This window comes from Netta rufina (assembly GCF_964035555.1).
Source record: "Netta rufina genome assembly, chromosome: 4".
NCBI classification, from domain to species: domain Eukaryota; kingdom Metazoa; phylum Chordata; class Aves; order Anseriformes; family Anatidae; genus Netta; species Netta rufina.
In genome coordinates, this window is record NC_140127.1 from 43,366,029 (window position 1) to 43,391,135 (window position 25,107).

Genomic DNA, 25,107 nt, shown 5'->3' on the forward strand with positions numbered 1-25,107 from the left:
CACCCGAGCGTGCACCAAAAGCGAGCCACACCCAGCCGCAGGCGCTGCTACACGAAAGCCTCCGGCTGCCTCCTGACAACGCCATCAGGTGAAACAGGCACTTGGCGCCCTAAATAAACAGCGCGGGACGAGGGAGGGAATTACTGACATTTCCGGGTTTGGAAAGAGACCTCTGGAGCCTCAGCTCCCTTCCAGGTCAGACTGGCTGCCGCCTCGGATGCTGACAGGGACAGGGAGAGCCACGACGCTCGCCTTGCGGTGGGCGAGGGCCGGCCTGACAGAGAGAAACAAAATCTTGCTTCTGATACCTCTCAGGCTCCTGGGTTAGAGAAACCTGTTAGCCCAGCCTTGCGCTGCTGTTGTTATTTTATCGACAGGATTAAGATCCTTATCTCGGCTGAGCTATTTTCTTCAAGTTGAAAATCTACATTTGTTATGGTACCCGGGGAGGAGAAATGGTCTGGAAAGCGTGGGCTTGTTCACGTGCGCTGGGTGCAAGCTGCTGACTTCAGGCTGGCATTTCCACCAGGGACATGGCACGTACACGTGCTCTCCCGGTCTGACGGTTTTGAGCTTTGATTGTGTAATTTAAAGAAGTAATGAATGAACAGAAGCTCCCATTCCACTCAAATCCAACTTCTCTACTCAAAATGCAGGTTCAGTATGGCAGGAAGTTGAAATGGAGGAAAAATGAAGTAGTTTTCTAACCTCAGAAATGAAGCAACCTACTTTGTAATTCATTCTAACAGCACTTGCAGATGAAGACAATGGCATTCAAACGCTTTTCGGTGTTACTGGGAACCTTTTGACTTCAAACTGCACAGCCCTGACATCTCTACCTCTAAGAATTAGCTTGAATGGGAGAAGGAATATTCCCAGGAAAATAATTCCCATTGAGAGATACATCCCTCTGTACTTTCAGTTAGGGTCAGGCTTCCCACATAACTTACTCAGCAGGCACAAAGTTTCTTCAAACGATGGAGGATTAACCAGCGATCACTCCTACCTCTCCACATCCCATCTCCTCCCAGTTTCCTTTGCTATGTCTCTCTCTGCTCCTCACCCTGGCGATTCCAGACAGCGGCTGGCATGGGTAGCGGCTGGGCACATCAGGTTCTCTCCTTGCTCACAAGAAATTATTTAGCAGGAATCTTTGGCAAACTTAAGGCCCTCACAGAATCAACAACGACCTCTAATCTTCAAGAGTAACGTAACTTGGTATCAACAAACCCAAATGCACAGACTATCACATGACATTTTCAATATACTGATGTATTGAACTTTTTTCATGTCATTTACAACCAGCCTGTCATTTTTCAAGTTCATTCAAAAGGTGTGGGTGGGTGAAGACCCCTGTAAAATGCTGAACACATGCAACCTTATATTTTTTCTCATGCAATGTAAGCCTATTCCTTAGCTTTACTGTTATTGCTATGTAGCCGCTGTTCTTTTATCAGCTCTTTGAGACCATCTAACCTTCAATGATTACTTACAAAATTCAAGCAGTGCCAAGAAGCCTGCACCCAACAGCTATTATGATGCTCTCCCTCTGTTCATTTGAGTAGGTGTCACCTTCCTAAGTCTCTTGCTGAATCTAGACAAAAGATGCATGGAAATTCAGGCTACTGCATTTCCTTGCAAACTAATGCAAGAGTTTTCTCCACTAAGTGCAGCAACAGTTCAGAAATGTGTTATATTGAACAGAGAATAGGAAAGCAAGCAAGATGCGGCCCTCGCACACTGCATGACTTGTCACAGGCAGCAAGGCTGCCCCTGTCCCTAAGTAACTCGTTAAAGGACAGTTTTGCCTGAGTACTTATCTTAAATTCAGATTCCACTTACATTATCCTAACTGTCACTGCCAGAGCGCAGTCTTCCTGAGACAGAAGGTATGGGGTCTTTAATGAGAGTGGAATAATTACATTCTCACACCAGGACCATAAGGTGTAAAGATGAGTCTGAGGGAATAGTCTTAAGTGCATGACAGCAGGGCGAGACAGTAGTTTCCGAACCATGAGGCTTTCTTTGGGATTACAAAGCCTTCTGAGCCTTTGGTAATAGGGGTAATAGGGGTATATGAGTGTGAGGCAGGCAGGAGAGTTTTCATCTAATGGTCAGGATAGAAACTGCATGCATACATTTTTCTAATAATAATGACTTTTTTTTTTTTTTTTGACCTATTACAGGTGTGGAACCAATTGCTTTCTTTTGCTTTGTGCTGTTTTTAACATGCCACCACTCTTGTACGGTTTTCCCCTCAGAGCTGTCTTGACTTGATAGTAGAAGTAACACTGCTTTAAAAAAAAATAAAAAATCAATCTCCAGTACTCCTTCTCTGACCCAGTGAACCTCTTGTGTAACTTTACACCAGAGAACAGCCCTGCTCTGTGTTTCAATCTTATTAAATGCTTTTAAGATTTTAATCATTCATTCATTGGCTGCTAAGTGAATATTATATCCCTTTCCTGTAGGCAATCAGATACCGTAATACTTTAATGTTAAAACTTGTTACTGCTGCATACAAAAAAGTAACAAATAGTTTCTTATTTAGTGCTGGATTGGTACCCAGAACATCACCTAACAAGCTGCAAATATCCCAAAGGCACCTTTATTAAAAGAGCGGATCTGACAATACCTGAAAACAAAATTGCAAAAGACAATGACTATAATGAAAAAACAGGCACGGTTTTAAAACAATAGCTAGCAGTTGTGTCAGAGGGTTTTTAGAGGTGAACACTAAAACTCTATCAGTGTGGCATGACGACATTTTTAAGTCTTAGTGGAAAGCTTCATTACCATTGCTTTTTGTACTTTTTCCCTATTTTGGCAGTTCTCTTGGTAAGTATCCTGTTTGGTTACAGTATTGCAGCAATTCCTGCAATGCACAACAGAGAAAAACCAGTGCAGATGATATTCCTGATAAGCATGCTAGTGCTCTGTACCGCCAAAGAGCAACTTAAGAATTGAAGTAATTCTTCTACTCTTTCAGCATCTGCTCTGTGGCAGCTGTGAGGGACTGGAAATGGCTTTAGATGAATCACTAGCCTGGCTAATCCTACACTCCCCAAATTTGAAAATAATCCAACAAATTGGTCAAAGGGCTGTGCCCAGCACAGTTTGGTGGCTGCTTCACCAGCTGTGGAACCGATGCTGATGCTCCTCTCCCTGGTGTCTGCTCCCACCTTACATCCCCCTGCTCCGTGCTGCCGCAAGCACTTGTGTGCATCACGCCTGGGGAAATGGGGGCTCAGGCTAACGCTGCCAGCTGCCGCTCTTCGGGTCCGATTCCTCGCCACACAGCACCAGGAAGGCATGCGAATGCACGTGCTCCTGCAGAGCAGGAGGCAGCAACAGAGCACTACCGAACCTGCAGTTGTAAGCTCTTGGTGCACGCTCAGTTCCTTTTAAAAGAGTGCTTATTTTAATAAAAACACGACTGCCATGCTGGTAAGATTAGATTGTAAATACTGAAACTTTCATATTACCATGATTTAACTAAGTTTTCTTTTATGAGGAAACGTCAAAACTTTCTCCTGACTCATGGTTAAAACACTTGCTCTGAATTAAGCTATGATTTGACACAGAAACCAAATAAATTATGGAAAAATCTCCTCTGTCAAAACTTTGGTTTTGTTCTTTCCAGGCTTTTTCAAGCCTCCAAGGATCTGACCCCAAGCGCAATAAAGTCAATGCATTTTTTTTCTACTATCTTCATCGGATTTTGGGTCAGGACCAAAGCAGGTTCCCCCCCCCCCCCCCCCCCCCCCCATAATAGTTACAGGCAAAATAGACAGAATAATAACCTGTTGACAGGTAATACTAATTTACAGCAATATGAGAGACAGAAGCATTGCACACAGATATGCTGTAAACTGAGCTCAATATTATTTGCAACCTATACGGTTTCATGTCTCGGGTTTCTTTACAATCATAACAGCAAGTTGTTTTTTTTTTAAGACAAGTTTTCCTCCAAATTATTACATCTTTTAAATCATTGGGTATCTCCTAGTCTGTCATCAAATAATACAGAACACAATACGTGTATAAGAAGGCAGAAAGGAATCCTTTAATACACTTTTACCTAGATGGTTCTGTCAGATCACACGCTGCCGGTTAATGAGATAAAGAGGCCCATGACAATTTTGAATGATTATCTTTTAAAAAATATATTAAAAAAAAAAAAAAAAAAAAAAAAACAACAAACACACAACAAATTCTTGCTACACAAATGTCTGAGTTAAAAGAAAGGAAGACGGGGGATGAGGGAGAGGCAGGGGAGAAATCTTGGCCTACCAGCAATTCCAGCATAAGATTTTCCTTCAGTCCCCCCCGAACGTTCATTTCCCTGCCATTCAGTATTCCAGGAAAACAAACACCTTGCATTAGCTGATTTTAAATTCTGAGTAAGTATATTTGTGCAAGGAGTATTTCTTGGCCATGCTGTGTACCAACAAATAGCATTTCTGTATATCAAATTGCATTACTGAATTACAAAGCAAGTATTGTTATTTCTCATTTTATGCTAAAAGGTAACATCCTTCACACCTGATACACCTTTACTCTGGCAGCGGGGTCACTTTACCTTTCCAGAAGCTGTTAAGCCATTACAACCAGACAGGAGCCGTAACTCTTGGGGAAGCCTAAAGCATCACTTACAAATAAAAACAAACACCATCAGGCTTCTTCCTCACCCATATATTATTTGTGAGTTTTTTGTGTGTATGTATATATACCTATATAGTCTCGATACTTAGAGAGTTACATATAGAAGGAAATTCTGCTTTACAGCCACTACAGTTACTATATTTAACGGGAAAACTTGGGGGAATAATGGTATGATCCTGCGGTTTTGCTGGACTGATTTGTTACGTGCCCATCCAAGAACAGTTGGATGTGTCAGTTGGGCCATACCACAACAGTCCCTGTGAGCTTCACACCAAGCACACACCGATTTTTCCACAAGCGAATGAGGGTGTTGTTAAAGCACCCTGCTAATCCAATAAAGGGCACTCTTTCAGCTGGGAAAGAAAGGGACCACTCAAAATCCCTTCCTTTGTACCGCCTGTTTAACATAAACAGGAAGGATGCAAATTAGTGCAGTAACACGACACTTCACCATCTCTATTTTATCGTAGTGTAATCCAGCCATTATTTTGCAATCAGAAAGGACTTTTCACCATTATTACTGCTGGAAGGTAAAGTTGGTAATAAATTCAACATAAGCCATTTTGAAGGCGATTCTGTTCTTGACAGGCAACCAGTATAGCCGTCTTAGAAAGCTGAAATACCTGTTAACTCAAACGTAAACATCTCATCTATCACTGAGCATCGCTAGGTTTCTCTTTTGTACCAGTTCACAACGTTGCACCAGTGTATTAATCTGCGCTAATGAGCGGGACATCTTGAACAAGTTCATGAGCAACACAATTGGAGGAGAAAAAAAAAAAAAAGCTATTGGAACTACACATTGAAAAATCCCAAATCAAAAGGCCAGCAACATGGAAATAGATTTCATCTCTAGGAAAAAAAAAAAAAAAGACACTTCCGCAAAGCCAGGCACTGTAAAATTAGTCCCATTTGAGAAAGCTTGAATAAACATTCTCAGCCCAGTATTTGCCTTTCTGCAATTATTGACTGCAATATTTTGAACTTAAACATCCACATATAAACAGATTCTGTTTAATCAGCAATCATATAAAATCAAAATGAAAATAAATTTGGCGAGATACCAAAATGAGAGTTCTAGCCAACAGCTACACCTACCCTGCAAGACATACCAGTGCAGACTTCCAGACAGATTTACTATTTATAACTGAAACTCACCTTGAAACAATGCAAAGTAAAGATGTAAACTTCACCTGAAAAACACACAGACCTTTAATGAACCACACACACAGCTTTTTTTCCCCCTTTTCAGCAAGCTGTTTTGCAGGACATCCTTTTGTGGAAATACATGCACAGAAAAACTGTACCAAGAGGGGCTCTGAAGAATTTTGTGGCTTGATTTTTCTACCTGTAATAGTCATATTGCCACAGCAATGGGAGAGGTATGAGCAATTCTTTAAGCAGTTGTTTTAATTCTGATGCCAAGCCTTTTGGTTAGGAAGAATTTTTCTGACTGAGTTGAAAGTCTATCACAAGTACACAGAAAGACCTAGGGCAAGAACAAAGGTGCAGGGCAGAAGCTAGTTTATTCAGGCTTGTCAAGTTAAATCTTGTAAAGTATGTACACATTTAATTGTTTTCATCATTTATATATGTTTCAAGTACGGAAGGGGCCTCCTGAATCTCTTCGGGTAGAACGCGAGCGCTGATTCTGGAGGTCCTGCTTGCTCCGTGAAGAAGTCATTCATTTCTGGCACGACCTGAGGCTTTAAAAGATCTTTTTGTCACTCTAAAAACCCCGACGACTGGGAATTGTTTAATTGGTTTGAAGCAAAAATCTCTCAACTGCAGCTTGAACTTTGCAGGCAGCCTTACCGTTGGGTTAGACACATTATAAGGGATTAAACAAAGCAATAAAGTAATGGGGAATAAATGAGGGGGCAATGAGCGTGTAGGAGACACACTGTAATTGAGCAAGCATTATAAACCGAGGTACCAATTGCTATAACTGCAGTAAAACAGTTAATGAAAGCACAGCACAAGTCTGGTTTCTCTCTTTTGTTGTCACTTATTTTTCTGAATGACTGGATTTGCTGCCTCTTTTCTTCTAAAAAATGAACGATTACAAAAGGGACACCTGGAAAAACACGGATGTGGTCTTTTAGCTCCAGCCCAGCTCCCTGCAGCCCCCCATGCACACTCATCACTGCCCAGGCTCCTCCCCACCTTCTTTCTTTCCTCAAAAGCAGTTCCTCTCAGCCACAGGAATGCCAAGCCATTCTTTCAGGTAGCTCAGCCTCACCATTTCTCTTTTCACATGTCAGGATGTGCCATTCAACAGAGCTTTGTAGGTACATGTTGGGAGGGTGTTGTTTTTTGTTTTTTTTTTTCCAGCATCTATACCAGGAGTGCAGACAAATGGTTTAAGAACAAAACAGGGAGCAATCTGTACCAGCCTACCAGGTCATCAAAGACCATTTTATTGCTTTTACACAAAGATTTTTCCCTTCTGCTTGTTTTTTGTCCTTGTTTTGACAAATGTTAGCCACAAGAGATCCCGAGGAAAGGGAGAAAAGAAGTCCCATATCTGCATTCACCAGCAATACTATTTTAGACAGAAGAACAACAGCCTCAGAGGAATCTCAGTTATACAGCCGAGTTGAGTTTTTTCTTGACCAATTTTTGGGCAAGCCTCCCATCAGCTTCCCTATACCTAAGATGGAGTAAGGGTGCTTACCCTACTCCATAACCTGGGTTCCTTCTATGGCTAAAGGAGCAAGCACCTACAGAGTCTGATGAGAGCAGCAGTAGCTGAGGATGAAAGAGGCAGTATTACCACACCCTAGGATGCTACATCTGAGGGTAAGAAGCTTGTCCCCAAGTATGTATTTCAGTTAGTTTCTCGCAGCAGGAAGTAGTCAGCAAAATAGCAGGACCGATGCATCACCCCATGGTTACACAGAATTCAATTCTTGCCGTGTAGCTAAGGCAAACGGAATTCAAGGAGTAGGATACATCACTGAAATCATCGGTTTTGTCCTTATACCTGACAAAATTTTAAGAAAGTGACTTTTGGAACAGTTGCAAAATAACAAATCTCCCTCTACGAGGTTACAGCACTGGAAAATATTGATCTGTTTTTTCCATGATAGAAGAGATGGTCTGATTTTATATAACCAAAAGCTCTGCAACATCCACACTGACAACAGAATGCAGTTTAGGCATCGTGTCCCCTTGTCAGGGAGAGAAAGAATGGCCTAACTGAGAATCACCTGGGGAAAAAGAGAAGTTACTGTATAGTCTGCTGCTCTAAGAAAAAACATTTTAGACCTTTCGAGGAGGTCACTTTGCTTCTTTCCCATGTGGTGATTTTGTGAAACAACAATTAAGAAAATATCAGAGTTTTGCAGGAAATGCCAAGAGATCAAATGTACACCGAGAATCATACAACAGCTCCCTGGAGGTACTACTTGGACAGGTGTTTGAAACTACAGATTCTTTTTCCTTTAAGAATACTGAGGGGAATTTAAGGTCTCTGAGCCCTTTCCCCAAAATGCAACTAATAAGATTATCAGCTTGCAATCCAACACTGAGGCAAAACAAGTACCAAAACAACCAGAAATCTCCCCATCATACCTGTTGCCTGCAAAGCAAACACTAGGCAAGCTCTCAGCCTCTTGTGGAAAGGTTCCTCCGATGTGACCTGGAGCTGTGCTTTATGGCAGTGCACATTGGTCTCATGTGTTCCTCAAAAAGCATTCCACAAAAGTCCTGAGGAATTAGCTGGGTGATTTCTACCCACAATGTTACTCAATAATAAATATCATATGGCAAGCATCAACAGCAATATCACTCACATTAATTGCTTACTTTGCAAAGAAAACGACGTTTGTTTTCTTTTGTCATAACAACTGAATACTAAAAAGGGTTCCTTGTATCATGTCACTCTTCCAAAATTGAAAATAGTTGCCAAAAATATAATCTGTATATCGTTAGTGAAAAAAATTTCCTGGGGGAAAGGTAGTGTGCATGTAGTTTCCGCTATCTACCACATGGAGTATTTAGGAAACAAACATTCTTTCCCCTCTAATGACAAAACAAGTTATGTGAGCAAGATGAAATGATTCGTGAGCTTGGGCTTTATTCCAAAACCCCTATATATTAAACCCAACCATTAGCTGGATCATCATGCCTGTTTTCTAAAGAATATAATAGATGGAAATCTGCTTCTTAAACTGTTTTTCATGTAACAGGAAACAGACAAAATAGCATTGCAGCAGCACTCACAGAGGCAGGAGAAAAGTACTGATCTTGAAATCAGGACTTTTCCCTGCTGAATGCTTTTTGCTTTAACAAAGGTTGAAAGCGTGGCACTTTCAGTAACAACACACAGCTTGGTGTACATTTGTATTGTGCCAGATTTTGTTAAGGTGCTTACAAACTCAAGACAGAAACTTTCCATTACAACCTGGTACACAAGGCTTTCATGCAGTTGAGAAACACCAGCATAAAGAAGCTCACAAACTACACACAAGCAGCTATGTGCAGCAGCATGCACACAAGCAAACACAGCCACACGTACACAAGCGTTCAAATTTTACAATGCTCTTAAATACATTTTTAGAAAATGTGGCTTCTACCACTTATGATGAAAGAAAACATTTCTGAAGTTTTACGTTTCCCCATTATTTAAAATCATTTTAAGGAAAGTGAAAACTTTGCCTACTTTCATGTGTAACATTAAAAATAAAAATTGTTTTCTTCTGAAATGTGGTGCTAATGGAATGAGGTGATTAAGATACGCGCCTCGCTGCAAAACACAGGTTCACTCCCACAAAAATAAAAACTGTTCAGTGGACAAAAATCAATGAACTTCTCAGCTATGATCTGGTAACTTCCTAGCCTCGACATCCAAGCCACCAATGCTATTACCCTCTTGAATAAACACAGCGCTTGGAAAGGTTAAACCTGTGAGGTCCTCATCGGAAAGTCCCTGAGTAAATTATAACATTTGATGATGACATTCCTGTGTCTTTTGGAAGCAGCCAGGGGAAGTAAGGGTAGGTCATTATAAGCCACTTGCCTTTACAAGCGGCTGTAAAAGACAATGAGGACAGGAAGCTTCCCACCGAGATCAAGGTGCACAATCCCCAGCTAAAAATAAACAAGCACCGATAGTCACATCTGCTGGAAAATATCATTGGAGCCTGAATTCCCAGGTGCCAAAGCAACGGGAAGAGAATGCTTCAGTTCAGCAGGCTCCCAAAAGACCACAAAATAATAATTACAGGGATTGGAAATGATAGGTGGTTGTGTTAACACTGCAGATAAAAATATCAGAGAGCTAACTTGTCTTACTAAAAAAAAAAAGAAAAAAAAAGGAAATGAAAATAAAAATCATGATAAAAGATTTTAAACTTATTCTTGTCATCTGCTAGCTCCCAGACACAAATCTGAAGGTGGTCTGCTGAGAGAGCTTCCAATCAAAAGTAATGGGAGCAGGAGAAAATCATAAATTTCTACCCCTTCTCCTCAGGTATCTTAACTGTGAAGTCTCCCAGAGCAAATTAGATGCTGGCCGTGCAGCTCCACCTAAAAAGCTTCTGACATTTCTGATCTGCTTTAGCTACCAGTGAGCTCAGGAGCACAGGCAGCAGGCTGTAGGACAGCAGAGCAGGCTGCACTTGTCCTCCTTCAGGAGATGGTGATCTCTTTCCTCACTTAAACTCACTTACCTTTAGATACTTAAGTCACCAAATTAGCCAGCACTGGACTTTGGACACCTGAGGGCTCCAAAGCCTTCAACAGCCATATGCCCGTGCCAAGAAATATGTATTCTTTGCTGAGAGAACAGGGTTGCCATAGCTGCTGAGATCCCCTCCCATCACACCAGTCATGGGCAAACAATCAGGGTCCGTGAGCAGGCCGGGTACAGCTGAGCAGCAGTGGCAGGAACGATGGAGAACCTTGTTTCTGCCTTAAGGATCATTTTTCTCAGGAAGCAGAGAGATATCAGAAGCTAGGAGCAAAGGTGGAGCTTGGGGAAGCAGCAATCCTGCTGCTCTCCAGCTAGTGAGGTTGGTGGACAAGGGAGCAAAAAGCCTGGGGGACACAAGTCGAGCACCAGGGGAGGTCAGCAAAGCAAGCTCTTGACATGTTCCAGCTTCTAAAGCAGGCAGAAGACATGATTATGTCACTTATTTATTTTTAACTTCGTGGAAAAAGTCAGCCTCAAAAGCAGCTTAAAAAGGAAATGGCAAAGTCTTACGCAAAAGGCGAGCTGGAGCCCCCTCTCCTGCTAGTCCTCACCCTGACCCGGGGGACGGCCATGCCATCAGCAGGCTGGCTTCTGCAACGTGCCTGTGAAAAATGTGACTACAACCTGAGTCACAAAATTCTTTCCTATCCTGATTTTTTGACAGCTCTTCCTGCGCAGAAAGGCCTGATGATAGACTGGAGACTGCAGTGGGAATAGCGGAAATTCAGAGTGCTCCAAACCCTAATTCTGATGCCATTAATGCATACGTTTCTTGGACCTGAGGCAGTTTCATTTCATTCTTCGATATCCTAGCAAAGTTTTAGAAACAATGGACTGGAAACCATTTCTGGCTGTCAGAACGAGGAAAGACTATGTGCAGGAACGTACCCTGAAAGCTGATATAAAGATTACCTAAACAAAAACAAGACCTACGACTAACATACAGAATGAAAACCACTCCAGTTGCAGGAGGGCTGGAAAAGCACTGTGCTCCAGATGAAGCCTTTATAATGTTTTAATTACTCACAGTGCATGATGCACTACTTGAAGCCTTCTGCTCCAAAGAAGAGCTTTTCACATGCCCAGTACTCCTCACCTGTGTGCTAGGTGGTTCACTATTTCTCCTGGTTCAAACAGCTTCTGAAAAAACGCTGCCTTTTTCAGTGCCACCCAGGAACAGCTACAGGTGACAACTGTTGTAACCATACATTTATTGTGTAATCATTGCATAATTATACAGGTAACCTGGTTTGAAAAACAGAGTTCCTACATTCTAGGAATCAGCAGGAAAAAAGAGCTAGTGAGCAAAAAACAGTAATTAGCCTTATTTTGTTTTAGTCTTCCTTCTTGTTGATAACTGTTTCCATAGGACTCCTTCCTGCAAAATGTTAATGGCTAAAACCTGTCACCTCCTGCAGACTGTTGCACACCGCAGCCTGGGAGCTAGCACACGCATTCTCTTGGACACACTTTCCACATGATTTGAATACATCCTACCCTTAAAACTATTCTGGCATGACATTAAGGAAGTTGTGGCTCAGGTGGTAAATCCAGGACCATCTTAAGCTTAAATTAAGCTAGCTTCAAATTAAACGGGAAACCACTGGTTGTTACGATTTTATAAAACTAACCCTAAGAACAAAAAGCATTTTAAATTCCTATTGACTGCCTAATAGCAGCAGGTATATTCTGCTTCCAGAGCTCTCACTGTACAACATAAAAAGTTCTTGCATATCCCATGTGAGACAAAGTTCAAGCTGGAGCAGTCCTACAGCCCTGTCCTGCCCCCGAAGCAGCTGGGTTCTCCAGCAGTAAGCGGCATCCTTGGAAGTGGCAGTCCTGTGCTCGATGCAGTAGCAATGTACCTACCACCCTTTGGGTGTTCAGCTCAAGACCCGAGCAGCGTTTGGAGTTATCACGTAGGTGAGGTACAGCCCTACCATTTTCTCTTCCTTTCCTAAACATCACATTCCCTTTGCACCTCCTCCCAACACAGTCAACAAAAGTAACGAAGCAAAAAGCGAGGTTCAGTTTGGCTCCCTGCTGGCTGCAAAACATCTTTTTTTTTTTTTTTTTTTTTTTTCAAAGCACTATACAGCATCAAAACTATCTGAATCCAGTCCACTAAAAACGAGGTACTTCAGGTGTCAGTGCAAAATGAAGTTCATGAGCTGAATTCTTTTGCCACTCTGCTCCCCCCCCCAACTTTACTTCAGTAGGATTCAAATCTGCTGCATGTAAAATGCTGCTGACATGACTTTATTGTACAGAAGAGCCCTTTTCAGCATGGCCCAGGGTATCAGACTGCTGTATTATCCAGGTAACAGATCATGATTATCAACCCAGAAGGGACAGTAACACTCGTATAGGAAAGAAACAAGTTCCCAAGTATTCTGCATACGGCATTGTTTTAAAACCATAATAATTACTTTTAAATCCACATTAACAAAACCCATAATACCTTGATAGACTATTAGCCGAAGATGCAAACATAGGGAAACAGGTCAAGTTCTTTTTTTACTCTTAAGATTTTTGCAGCAAAAATCTCTGCAAAATAACTTTGTGCATGAAAACTCCCCTCACGGAGGTTTTACAGAGAAGCCACAGGAGTTTATTAGAACAGTAATTCATTTCAGTGTGCTCAAACAGTTCAGCTTGATTGCCTTCTCGGACCAGTTATCGTCTCAGCTGCTTTTGTTTATTTATTTATTTTGGACCAGATGCAGAAGGAAACTTCCTTAAGCCAGAATGGCTGGGAGGACAGGCCCTTTAGTTCAATTGCTGTGCTGATGGAGATCAGACGTACAGCTTTGGGGGAAACATCTAATTTCACGTTTTAAACACCTGCATAAAAAAAAAAAAATATCTGAGTCTGATCAGAGGAATCAGGGGACTGGGATTTATGAGTAAGACTGTCAAGAGTATAAGAAACAGAATACAGTATTTCCAGCTCTCTTGCCAAATACGTATTATGACTTCAGTTCATCTTACATAGATTCAAGCGAGCAAAAAAAAAAAAAAAAGAGAGAGAGAGAAAAGGAAAAAAAAAAAAAAAAGTCTTACAGTCTACAGAAACATCAGGGATTAAATGTCAATAGCAAATCTCTCAGTACTTCCTGCCACTATGCCAAATAAAGCCTGCTTCCAAGCCAAACATCTGCTTTGTCTGTCCCAAACAGGAACTCATGAGAAGGAAATGTAGCACCACTGTGGTCAAAAGACAACATTTTTAAAATTCCACTTAATTCAACAATTTACCTGTAAAATCTCTGAAAAAGTATTAAAAAAAAAAAAAAAAAAAAAAAAAAAGGCTATTTGTACTCTGTTCCTCAAGGGCTTCCATGACCAAGACATCATTCATCAATCATGCAAATGCTGTACTGGCAAGAATATTCACCCAGGCTAATGTTTTTCACAGAAGCTCTCATTCCACATACATTAATTCTAAAAGAATAAACCAGACTGACATTTATTATGTGCACATGTATATAGAGCCCTCTGTCTCTTTTGCTCTCTAAAATATGAGATTATACAAAAATCAGGTGTTCCAATGACATTAACACAACTCTGGGAGTACAGCTTTATCTGTGCCTATGCTATCAAGCCTCCGCAATAACTGTAGGGGATCACATATTTTTCCTATTTTCCTGCTCTTTGCTACAACTGAAGAGTAATATCATAGTATACCAGATTATATTCTGCAAACCTATTCTGCAAATTAACATATATAAACATTTTTCTAGGCCAAAAACTCTAGCAGACCTTCCCCAGCACAGCATTCTGATGTTCCAGGCTGCAGAGGCATCCTGGGAACCGCATTCGAAATTCCCTGCTGTCATTTGTGAAGGCTGACAGAAGATTGTCCCCACAGATAACAGGACAGCATTCTTTATGAGGCGCTGGGATCTTTTCAAATGAATACAAGACTTCTACAATTACAGGTAAAGTGCTGTACTCCTCCCTTTTAGAAAGAAAATCCTCTTAGATGCCAATACCAGTGGAGGCAAACTGTGAAACTTGGTACGTCCTGTGACAGTGAGATACTCTAGAAATTGTTCCTCTGCATTTTACAGAGCTAAAAAAAAAAAAAAAAAAATCAGATATATTTCTCTCAAACAATTACATATCTCAAGCATGAAAATGCCAGTCGATGATGACATACCCAACAGTTCAAAGCAAAAGAAGAACTGTAACAGCATATATCAAAACATGTGCCATGTATATTGAGTTGCTGCTTCATTCAATTGAGCTTTACCAATTTACACCACCTGACAATCTTGCCAAAACATTCTTTGCATTCCTAAAACAATTTGTACATGCGATTAATTAATTCCCACATCGCTTTGTTGAGACACTTAAGTCAGCTTTCTTCCTTTGGAGGCAGGAGATGTGTTGACTAACAAAACTTACAGAGCCAGGAAGGGGCAAAGCCCAGCCGAGCACTTCTTGCTTGCCTTAATCCTGCGATCAAGTGCCCTGTGATCTATCTCACAGATAGATAAGTGAGATATCTGTGAGATAGATCACAGGGCACTTAAAGCCATGGAGGTAAAGGACCCAGAAGCTATGTTACTGGTCAGAAAATATTTAAAATTTAGAATAGCATTATTTGGCTATGAACATCAGAGTTCAAAACCACGGTGAAGGCACTGCCACAGCATGAACAGTAAAATAAGGAAGGGAAACAAGAAGGAAAGCAGAGACAAAACTGAGATAATCCACCCACGCGTGCACACACACAAAGGAACAATAAATAAATCCATAGCACTATCAAGAAATGAATAAAACAGTTCAATACATTTACCAGCTGTTATGACCTTGAGGTCTCTTTTAAAAGAGATAGTGAGTTCTCCACACTGGAGGAAAGGAACCAGAAGTTCAAGTCAAATTACATTTTAGATATGAATGTCTGCAGATAGGAATATGTCTATATCCAGTTTCTTTCAGGACTGATAAATCAGCAATGACTAAAGAGATCATAATTCTTTTGGGAATAAAAAACTTTTGTTTTTCTCCTAATAAATCCCATTGGCATTGCTATTCAGATATTACAGAAGTAAATGGCAAAAGATAGCCACCAATAGTGAACAGGTTTTCAATAAAGAACAATATTTATTCAGTCTGCATTATTTAAAAAGCATTTTGTTAGGACTTGCTGGAGTTTTTAGTTGTTTTTATCTCGTAGATCTCTTATCAGTTTCAAGCCAAAAGTCATGTTTCCACACGAAATATTAATAGTCTCATTTTGCACTAGTGGGCATGCTGCATTGCAACAAGCTGCAGCTTGCTGCCAAGCGGAGCTTGCATTGCTGGGGACATGCTACATTTTTAGGTCAACATTTGAAAGACAAACAGCTGTTAAGCATCTCTGTGCAATACACGTGGATTCAATGGCTAGTCACTTTCCCTTTGCCTCCTTTAAAACTTCCATTGTACTTACTAATCCTTACATGCATTGAGAGTGCAAGGATTGCTACGAGATACTTCTTAATAGGGAATACTCTGTGCATCAGCTATGTGCTGTTGGTGGCAATGCTTTTCTCTGTTCTTCATCTAGATAACACAGAAGCAGACAGGAAACAGAAACTGAGAATTGCAAAAGAAGTGTTAAGTGATGAAACATTTTTAAAAAATCCTTCAGGCCTTCATTCGCATTTCCTCAAGTTTGCTGCTACACTGGACGTAGGAAGATGGGGAACTGAGCTCCAAGTCAGACCACCTGGTAGGCTGCTGAAAAGCCAGGAAGGCCTGGGAACCTTTGTATCTCAGTGAAATGAAAGACCTTTTCCCATCCAGCCATCCTTAATTGCTCAGTGTATTTCCTGGCGATCGCAAAGGAAATGAGTTGCTGCTCAATTCACTAGAGCCCTGTTCTATAGCTCACTTTAAAAACAAAACAAAACAAAAAAAAAATCAATGAGGGGGAAAAAGGCATAAAAGAGTAGCCAAGCAAAATGGGTAACTGGACTTAAAGAAACTCGGATCTAATTCCTAGGTTGCTTTTAGTTTCCCATATGGTTTTGAGCAGATGGATTTTACCTACCCTACCACAGCTGCTCAACGTTTCACCTGTTAATGGACTTTAGCCATCACAGAAACTGCAATTCCCTCAAATATTCTGAGGGAGAGTACCATGTACATCTGTAGGTACCCTCCTTACACCCACTCACAAGCCTCCCACTAGTTGTTTGTATCTTTTCTGCTACTTAGATTTATTTTTGTAAAAGAAGGTCCCATGAACATAGTCACACAACAGCTGCCTGACAGTTAAGGCTGCAAGAGCTTGTCCCTCATAAGGAACACCTGCAATCTCTCTAAAACTTCCACAAGTACACAACACCATACGTTGGTACATGCTGGAGTGAAACCCAGTGTGGATTTGGAGTTGGAACCCCAGCAAAGTTTCCAAGGGCACAGGGAAAAGCAAGCAGACCTTTAGAAAAGTCAAGCAGTCTGTACTCTGGGACCAGTGTTTATGAACTTACCTTGCCATCAATCAGTTCCCATCTCATATGGGAATTTTATTATCACTGTTCTTTGTGAACCTAGTCTTTGGGGGTATTTCCCAAGGGCATTCCCTTTTAGTACAAAAAACAAGCACAAAAATGAAACAAAAAACTTTGACCAAACTGGAAATGAATGAGAGAACGTTTCTTAATTCTCTGCATGTGAGAACTAAATTTGCAAAAGTGAATAGTTAGGAAATTTGGACATCTAAAATGGAATTGATTTCTGTGCATCTATTAATATGGCATATATTGAAAGACTTGGTTTTAGATGTGCTGTTGCTAAACTCATGGATTCCCTCATTACTGTCAGCCAAATAAAGCATTTACATCGTACACGACTTTTCCCCTGAAGTATTCTCACATAATGGCGGGTAGGAAGAGGCTGTTATTTCCAATTAATGAAATCATCATCTAATTTATTTTATCTGGTTTTAGGAGACAAAAACCATCTGAGGTTAAAATAAAATAACAAAGCAACACTTTCCATATGACCTGAGCATCATCCACTTGCTAATTCCTCAAGTGTTTGAGTAAAGCACCAGACACAAGCCTCTGTTACCTGGGATCTGGCCAGTTGCCACACGTTAACTATAAGGAGCATGTGAGGGGAGCAGCGAGAGGAGAAAGGGAAAGAGGGAGACAATGAAAGAGTAGAAGAGAATGAGAAGACATAGAGACTCGGTGACTTAGAACATATTAAACTGCGGTAGTGTTAAAAAAAAAGGAAAAATAAGTGTTAGAAAACATGAGTGTGTTTCGTTAAGCATAACAAGTAATTTAAATCCTGTCCCAGGAGGCACCAATTATGTCCCATCCTCTTCAGCAACAGCGTGGTTTCAGCAGTAAATTCCTGTGTTTATTTCTGGAGGAAGGGTTTTCTCCAACTGCTATAAAATACTTGTAAAAAAAATTCATTTAAGGAACACATTATCCTTCTGCAGATGGAGTAGCTAGAACATCAGCCGCAGAGACCTGATTTCAGACACAAGGAAATGGGCACATCAGAGCCCGGGTGACAATCAAGTGCAATAAATAGTTAGTCATTAGATTGCCTTCCCTCCTCCCTGCTGCTGGCACAGTTTCACTCTCTGTTAACCACAGGGGGTTGAGTAAAGAGACAGCTCTACCTCTTACACTGTCTAAAGACAAGCAAAATCCATGCAATCTAGAGTTTGAACACGAAGAATAAACATCCTGAGTGTCTCTAAGTTTTGGATTGGCCTCGTTGTCTGAAGGAGGAAGGTAATGCAAATTACCTTTTCCAAACCAGTGTACAGTTAAGAACAGACCTGTTTTGTTTGGTTCCCTTAGTTGTAGCAACTTCTGAAATACAAATACAGCTGATCCAGCAAAGCTTTAAGAGCTTCTTCCCTGCTTCCTTCTCCCAGGCAGAGTTAGGATTAATTCAATTAGCTTAAGTAGTTTCAGTACACACAAAACATTTTAGATTTACTTTGGTTATTAAATACTGAAAAAAATCCAGAGATACCACTACTAATCTCGGCCACAGCTGCAGTTTGCCTGACATTTATTAGAAGTCACAGCACAAAGGAATGGAGCAAAAATGTACCCATCCTCTCAAACTGTTGTGCTTCGTTACAGGGCTACAGGACTGGAACTGGCAGGACAACGAAGAAGAAAAGTACAAGTAAAATATTTGGAGCAGGAAAGGAAGAATGGTTATTTTACAATTCAATCACCTAATTTTCAGTTTCTTATAGATAAGTTCCCTGTAGCTGAACAAATACCTCTCCCTTAAAAAGCGTGCCTATGATAATACATTTGACTGCTCATAATTTAAGGGTGCTTATTACACAACGGTAGTCCGACCTCACTCCTACCTTTTAATTGGTGTTAATTTTGTCATGCCAAAATGAGGACAGTGATTTTCTTGCAGCAAGAAACTTGCTGATACTTGTGCTGGTAAGAATCTAGCTTGTTTTAGCATCTAACAAAATGAGCAAAATACAACGATGATAGTAAAATGCACACTGAAAACCTAAATTCCATTATTTTACAGTAATTGCAGAGTAGGTTTGTCATGTTTTTCATCTGGTAGCAGAGAAACAATAGGAAGAAAAAGACACACTTTGGAAAGATGTAGCTGGTATTTCAGAGTAATTAAGATTGATGGAAGGCTTCCAAACGAGCCCCCTAATGTATCATGCACAGCCTATTAAGCTTGACACAGCAAGCTTTTTCTCATGGCCTTGACAGCAATGACTATTTAACGTATCTGGTGTGTGCTGTCCCCTAGGACCACAAAATAGTCTTTATAAACTGTTAGGACAAACACTGACGTGCATCTAACTTTGTTTATCACTGAAGCCAGGCCAAAGAGTGCTAATTGGAGCTCTTCTGCTAAACAATGTTTACGCGCTAATTAGTCCACTTCCTAAACTAAATGTTCCAAGACAAACTAAGAATATGTGGCAAGCTGCCACTGAATTGCAGTCTCATCAAGTGTGTTACTTCACAGACAGACACAGGTAACAAAGGGTAAATTTAAAATGACAAACCAACATGTGTGGCTGCGCAATGTGCAGAAAGCCTCCACTACCTGAGAAAGGAAACAGTCCCACAGGTTTAGTTCAGATGGGAGGAAAGCCCTCGAGTCACAACGTTGGGTAAAATACGCTGTTGTACACAACATGAGGCAATGGGGAACAGGGGAGAAGCATCAAGATATTAATACACTGTATCTTTATTGCAAATACACAATATTACCATTATTTATTGTTTAAAACTACTTAAAAATAAAAAATAAATAAGGAGGATATGTCTGCTAAATTATTTGGAAAGTTCATCATTCAAGTCTTTGAAGCCAGCCAACTGAACCAGGCAAACAGCAAACAAAATCTGGTGTTGTAGAGACAAACTCAAGTCCATTTTGGGGGGGAAGGATGGTTAAAAAAACAATTGAATCTCCAATAAGGGCAAATGCTCACAGCCCTGCATGTGGGCAGCTCCAGGAGCAAGGAGAAGACAGGAGGATGAGGCAAAAATGAAGAAAAGCCATCAACAGGGAGACAAACTGCAAGAGCAAAGCAAGGAAGGAGACAGAATTGTCTTAAAGGAATTATCCCCCGTCTCCTTTCCAGGATGGATGTGGTTATGAGACAGTGGCCTCTGGAACACACATGTTTTTGTTTACCCTGCACATGATCAAGTTTTTTATTATGCATATTAGAATAATTTAAACAAAGCACCAAAGAATTTGGATATGAAGGGTTTCAGTGCTATTTTTTTTCGGAAGATTAAGTCACAGGTTACTTGCACAAAAACATGGTAAAAGTAGAGATGTTTTCATGCACTGTGCTGAGTTCCCAGAGCATTCTTCATGGCCCAGGCGGTCAGTGCAAGGCTGAGTACAAAAGGATCCTACTACTGCATTATCAGCATCACTGATAATCACAAATGTCTTTTGCTCTGTTTAATGAAAGGAGGAAAAACTCCTGACCTGGAATTTCAAGCTAACTTTGCAATTTTTGTCTTCTGACCCCATAGTCTCTGACCTGCATTTCATTTCACTCTGATGCTGAAAGACTTCCTTGTGCAGTTAGCGCTGAGCGCCAGACACGCAGTCTGATCTGGTCCGGATCTTCAGCAACCTTATCTCCAGCCAGCAACTTCCTCTGCAACTACAAAGGAGACCTGCACCACCTCCAAACAGAAAGGAGAAAAACCCACGGGCATGCCTAACTGGTCCCAGACACCCCAGGAGCCTCCTGGCTTCCCCTGCCTGCTCCATGGGGCAGCATCTTGCCCACACACCTTGGGCTCCCTCCTGCCAGCCTCAAATAGTTTTCTCCTCTACTGCAAGGTACAACCTGGCAAGAGCAGCTAGCTCTGAGTGGTGCCTCTCTCAAGCAGGGAGATGTGGGGAAGAGGGAGGGGAAAGGGGCACGTAGCCCCAGCTGCCAGGAGGGGTAAGCGCCATGCCCCAGCTGCGAGGCAGAATTCCCTTCAGGATGTGCAGAAACACCAAGTGGCAAAGGATCAGCACAAGGGACAGGAGGGAGCCAGAAGAACGGTCCATTAACCAACATCCAACCATTTCTACAATGCATCTGGGAGCTGTGCTTGAGGCATCGTGCAGCGATACACCTAACTTGGCTGGCTAAAGAGGCTCCCTCAGCAACAGGGTAAGGCTGCAGAACATTCCTTCTGCTGCAAATCTTCCAACACCACTCTAGAAAAAGTGGTGGTTTCTCCTCCCTGTGGCTTGATCTTTTCTGAACCATACGATCTTCATGTGATCTTTCCTAAATCACACGTTGCCCCTTCTGGAGCTGCTTTCTTTCTTAGCTCCTTGGCTTCTCAGTTACCAAAAACCAAGAGCACTGTAATCCTTAGAGATTATAATCATAAAAAAACAATTGCTCCCAACAGCTCATCAGTGCCAAAAGAAAGCAAACAGCTCATAAGCTATTAAAACTGTCCCTTCAAAACCTCCAACTGAAAAGACCGGTAATTTTCCTTATTTATTAACAGGCTGTTATATGAACCCACGTTTTCTCTTTAATTCAGTTCTTAATCTTCACTGTTATTAAAGGACTACGTTCCTTTTCCAGTGATGGGGAAATCCGCGCAGAACCCAAAGCTACTGGGTTAATTCACAAACACGTCACGTTGCTGGTAGAGGAAAACGCAGTCTCTGCAGCTTTGTTTATGCCTGTGGATGCCAAAGGATATACTCAAAAGGTACATGTAATCAGCAACCTGCAGAGTATAATTAAGAATAAAGGACAATGTTCCACACATGGTATACATTACAAATGTAATCAGCTTCAGAAGATTTCTTTCTTAAAACATGAAAACCTTGAAAAAATTCATGCCCTCAGTATAACTGAATTTGTCACGCAAGTTTTACGAATGCTCCCATGATTGGCAATCATGATTTATTTTGCCATTTCTTTATGAAGCAAGAATATTGTTTTGCCTGTACATGTGGTTGGAAGAATATTTCAGAATTCGAGCAGTTACTGCTGGGGATCGACTGTTCCTGCCGAACCAGGAGTGGTGCACAAATCCAAATGTCAACTATCAAGCAGGCTCGGTGCTATTTTGGGGGTAGCATACATTCAAAAATGCAAACGGGAGCTTCTACATTAGCATCACTTTTGAAATAAAAGTAGTAAGAAATATTTACCAAGAAAATGCATCCCCTTTTAAACTCTTGGGGTGTGATTTTCAGAATACTTCAGCCTGCAGACACACTTTTGGAAAAGCAGCCTTCTGGAGCAGTCCTGTCCTGCAGCTAGCAGAGAATAACAGCAATTAAAAAGAATAGTAAAGCTGTCAGCAGCTCCCTTTTTATTCAGGCCACTGTGATTTCTGTCCTTAAGAACACGTCCTCACTATATGAGAAATTAAAAAAAGAAAGTTGAGAATGACTGTACATACTAAGTATTCCCGAGCTCCGGTACGAAGATGGCGTGTATTCGTGTTACTTCACCACACAGCAACCTCTCCTAGCACCAAAGTCTGCCATCGTAGCAGGTGGACAGCCTGCTGCAGATTTTGGGTGGGATATGTACCAGAGGGAGGCCCCAGAGCCTTTCCCCCTGGCTCAGTGCAGCCTGCCCCTCTCCCACACTGGTGCGTTTGAAGCACTGAACAGCTTTTTACATCACTTTATAGCAAAGGGCACTTGTCAGCAAACAGCTCCTTGCCTCTCCTCATACATGTGAACCTCCTCCTGATCCCCACAGGGGAGAGACGATGGCTTGGATGGAAAAACGATCACAAAAAAGTATCCCTCAACTCTGAACTTTGCCTCGGGCATGGTAATGAGTGTTTTGAACTTTTAGGAGAACATTAAGGATAAAGGACAGAGAATACAGGCTGCTTTAACTCTCCCCCTCTTCTCCAGCTTGTCTGCAGAGACATTAATGGCTTCACTAATCCTGCTGGGACACTTGTTTTCCAGGATTAATGCTCCTTACCCTGTTCGGCTCGTATTTTGTACACAGCAAAAACAGAAGAGAAGGGAATCTTCCTCCTGACCTGCAAGTGTCCCTGTGAGGAGTTGCACTGGGACAGCCACCACAGGATAACTGCATCAAAGAACTTCCTTGGAGGATAAAGTCTTTATCTCTGCTGCTCATTTGTTCCTTTCCTGTTAACTTGAAGCAAAAAGAAAAACCTAAGGGCAGCAGTTCTCCTGACTGCTAGTTTGGGAACCGCTGGACAGCTCAGGGACTATTACATCTATCGTGAAAATTTTCTTTCTCATAAGATAACAACTTTTTATGATTAGGTCATGTAGTTTCTGGGCCAAATTCGCCCACAGTTTTCAGTGTAGACCCAGTAAATCCAAAACATCTGGGTGGATAAAACAAAGTCTAGAAGTTAGCCTCCTGAGTCTCAGAAATACTAATGTTTATCTCTACATGCTTATGTACCCTAACACTCAAGATAATTATTTTTTTTTAAATTACAACTTATCTTCCAACCTCAGATTGTGGGAGAGACTTGCTTTTTATTGACTAAAGTAGAAAAATAAAAATGTATCTGTTACTTAGAGTGGGAACCAGCTACTGTTCCCTTCCACTAAAAGAGGTCTGATTCCACCATAATCTGACAAGATAGAGATTCCTTCTCATAACTGCAGCTGTAACACCATAGATTGTCAGATCCATCAGATTTCTCCTGCAACATCTGTCAAGAAGTAAGACATTTACTAACACAGAACAGGATTTGCTTAGCTGGGTCTTAAGCTAATAGAAGTATGGAATTGTAAACAGGCAGTGCTTTAGGACAAAATATGTCAAAGGAGCAGAATTTAAACAATGACATGTAAGGAAAAATGAAAAACCAATCATTTGCAATTAGACTCAAAGCATGTTTAGTCCCTGTTGCCCCCTGCCAATAGCTACAAGAAACGAGACACATAAAAGTGTCTCCTTTAGCAACTGTAAAAAGTAATAGTTAATAGAGGGGAAGCTTTATTTGGTGCAGTGGGTACAAAATAAAGGAGAAAAATCAGCTATTTTCATGGGAAGCACTCTCACAGTTTAAAGCTGCGTGTAATTTCAAAGCAGCCTTATTTATCTAGCTCTCAGAGTAAATCTACACAAAGACTCTGAGTTGGTGTTCCTTACCAGAACTCTAGGCTAACACCAAAGAATGAGTAGTGTGTTATGGCCAATCTCCTATTTTCTTCTACCATTCAGCCTGTGTTTTAACTTATTTATTTCTGGTAGCCACAAGCAACAGTGGCAGACAGCTGAGATCCAATCTTCCTTTTCTAATGAACTCTAGCAAATGCTGTGTATTTGATCAGAAAATACAGGGCTATAAATAAAAATATTGTTGTATTTAATAGTCTAATGTGTAAGCACAGAAGATTTTTTTTTTTTTTTAAGTATTTACAAAGTAAAAATGCTCTTTCCATTTGCATTACTTACTGGGTAGATTAGATTAAAAAAAATCAATGCTTACTTTAATATCATTATGTTATGATCATATCCATAATTGTTTCCTAAGGTTCCCTCTGTTGGCAAAAATAATGAGATTCAAAAGTACAAATAAATGAAATACAGTTAAATATCTATGAGTTATACTGCTACGAAGAGAAAAAAAAATCACATCTGAAAAAATATACCTTGAGATACATCTGTAAACAGGATCAGACGTCCAAATCAACACAAGAATGCATCTCAGCAGTCAGCCCAACAAATTAAGTCACCATCTCTACCATGAGAGACTTCTCCAGTATATTCCTACAAGGTTCTTAATGAGCTTAATATCTCAAGTATGGGAAATTCTGCAAATGCTACAGTTGCAGTAAATAAGAAGTAATACAGCAATACAGTAAATAGTAAATGGAATTTTTACAAGGCATCATAAAAACAAAGTTATTGCCATTCTGTGATTTATTTTTCATGCAAGGCTTTAGCTGTCATTTAAAAGTGGTAATATAAAATTAAAATTGTCATTTTATTCTTTGCCGACTGTATATATTTCCTACAGGCCAGGAGGGAATTGACTTAATAATGCTCTTTTCCTAATACATACTTTTTCTTATGACCTTCCCCATACAGTTCAAGTCACTGTGCTTGCTTTCTCCACAGGGGTAGCTCTGTTTCTCCCCTTGATAAATACACTAGTTGCATCAACACTGCAGAGCAAGTACAACAGTTTTCTACCTATTGTTGTAATGTGCATTGTCCGGGAGCACTTGGGGAATTAAACAGCGAATTTTTCCCCCAGGGCTGAGGCTGACTGGAA

The 25,107-nt window shown here is 40.9% G+C and overlaps 1 protein-coding gene across 1 annotated transcript in view; it reads right to left on the reverse strand.

The window, feature by feature from the left end:
• AFG2A (AFG2 AAA ATPase homolog A) overlaps positions 1-25,107 on the reverse strand; it is a 190,393-nt gene that overhangs the window by 69,888 nt on the left and 95,398 nt on the right. The window lies entirely within an intron of this gene.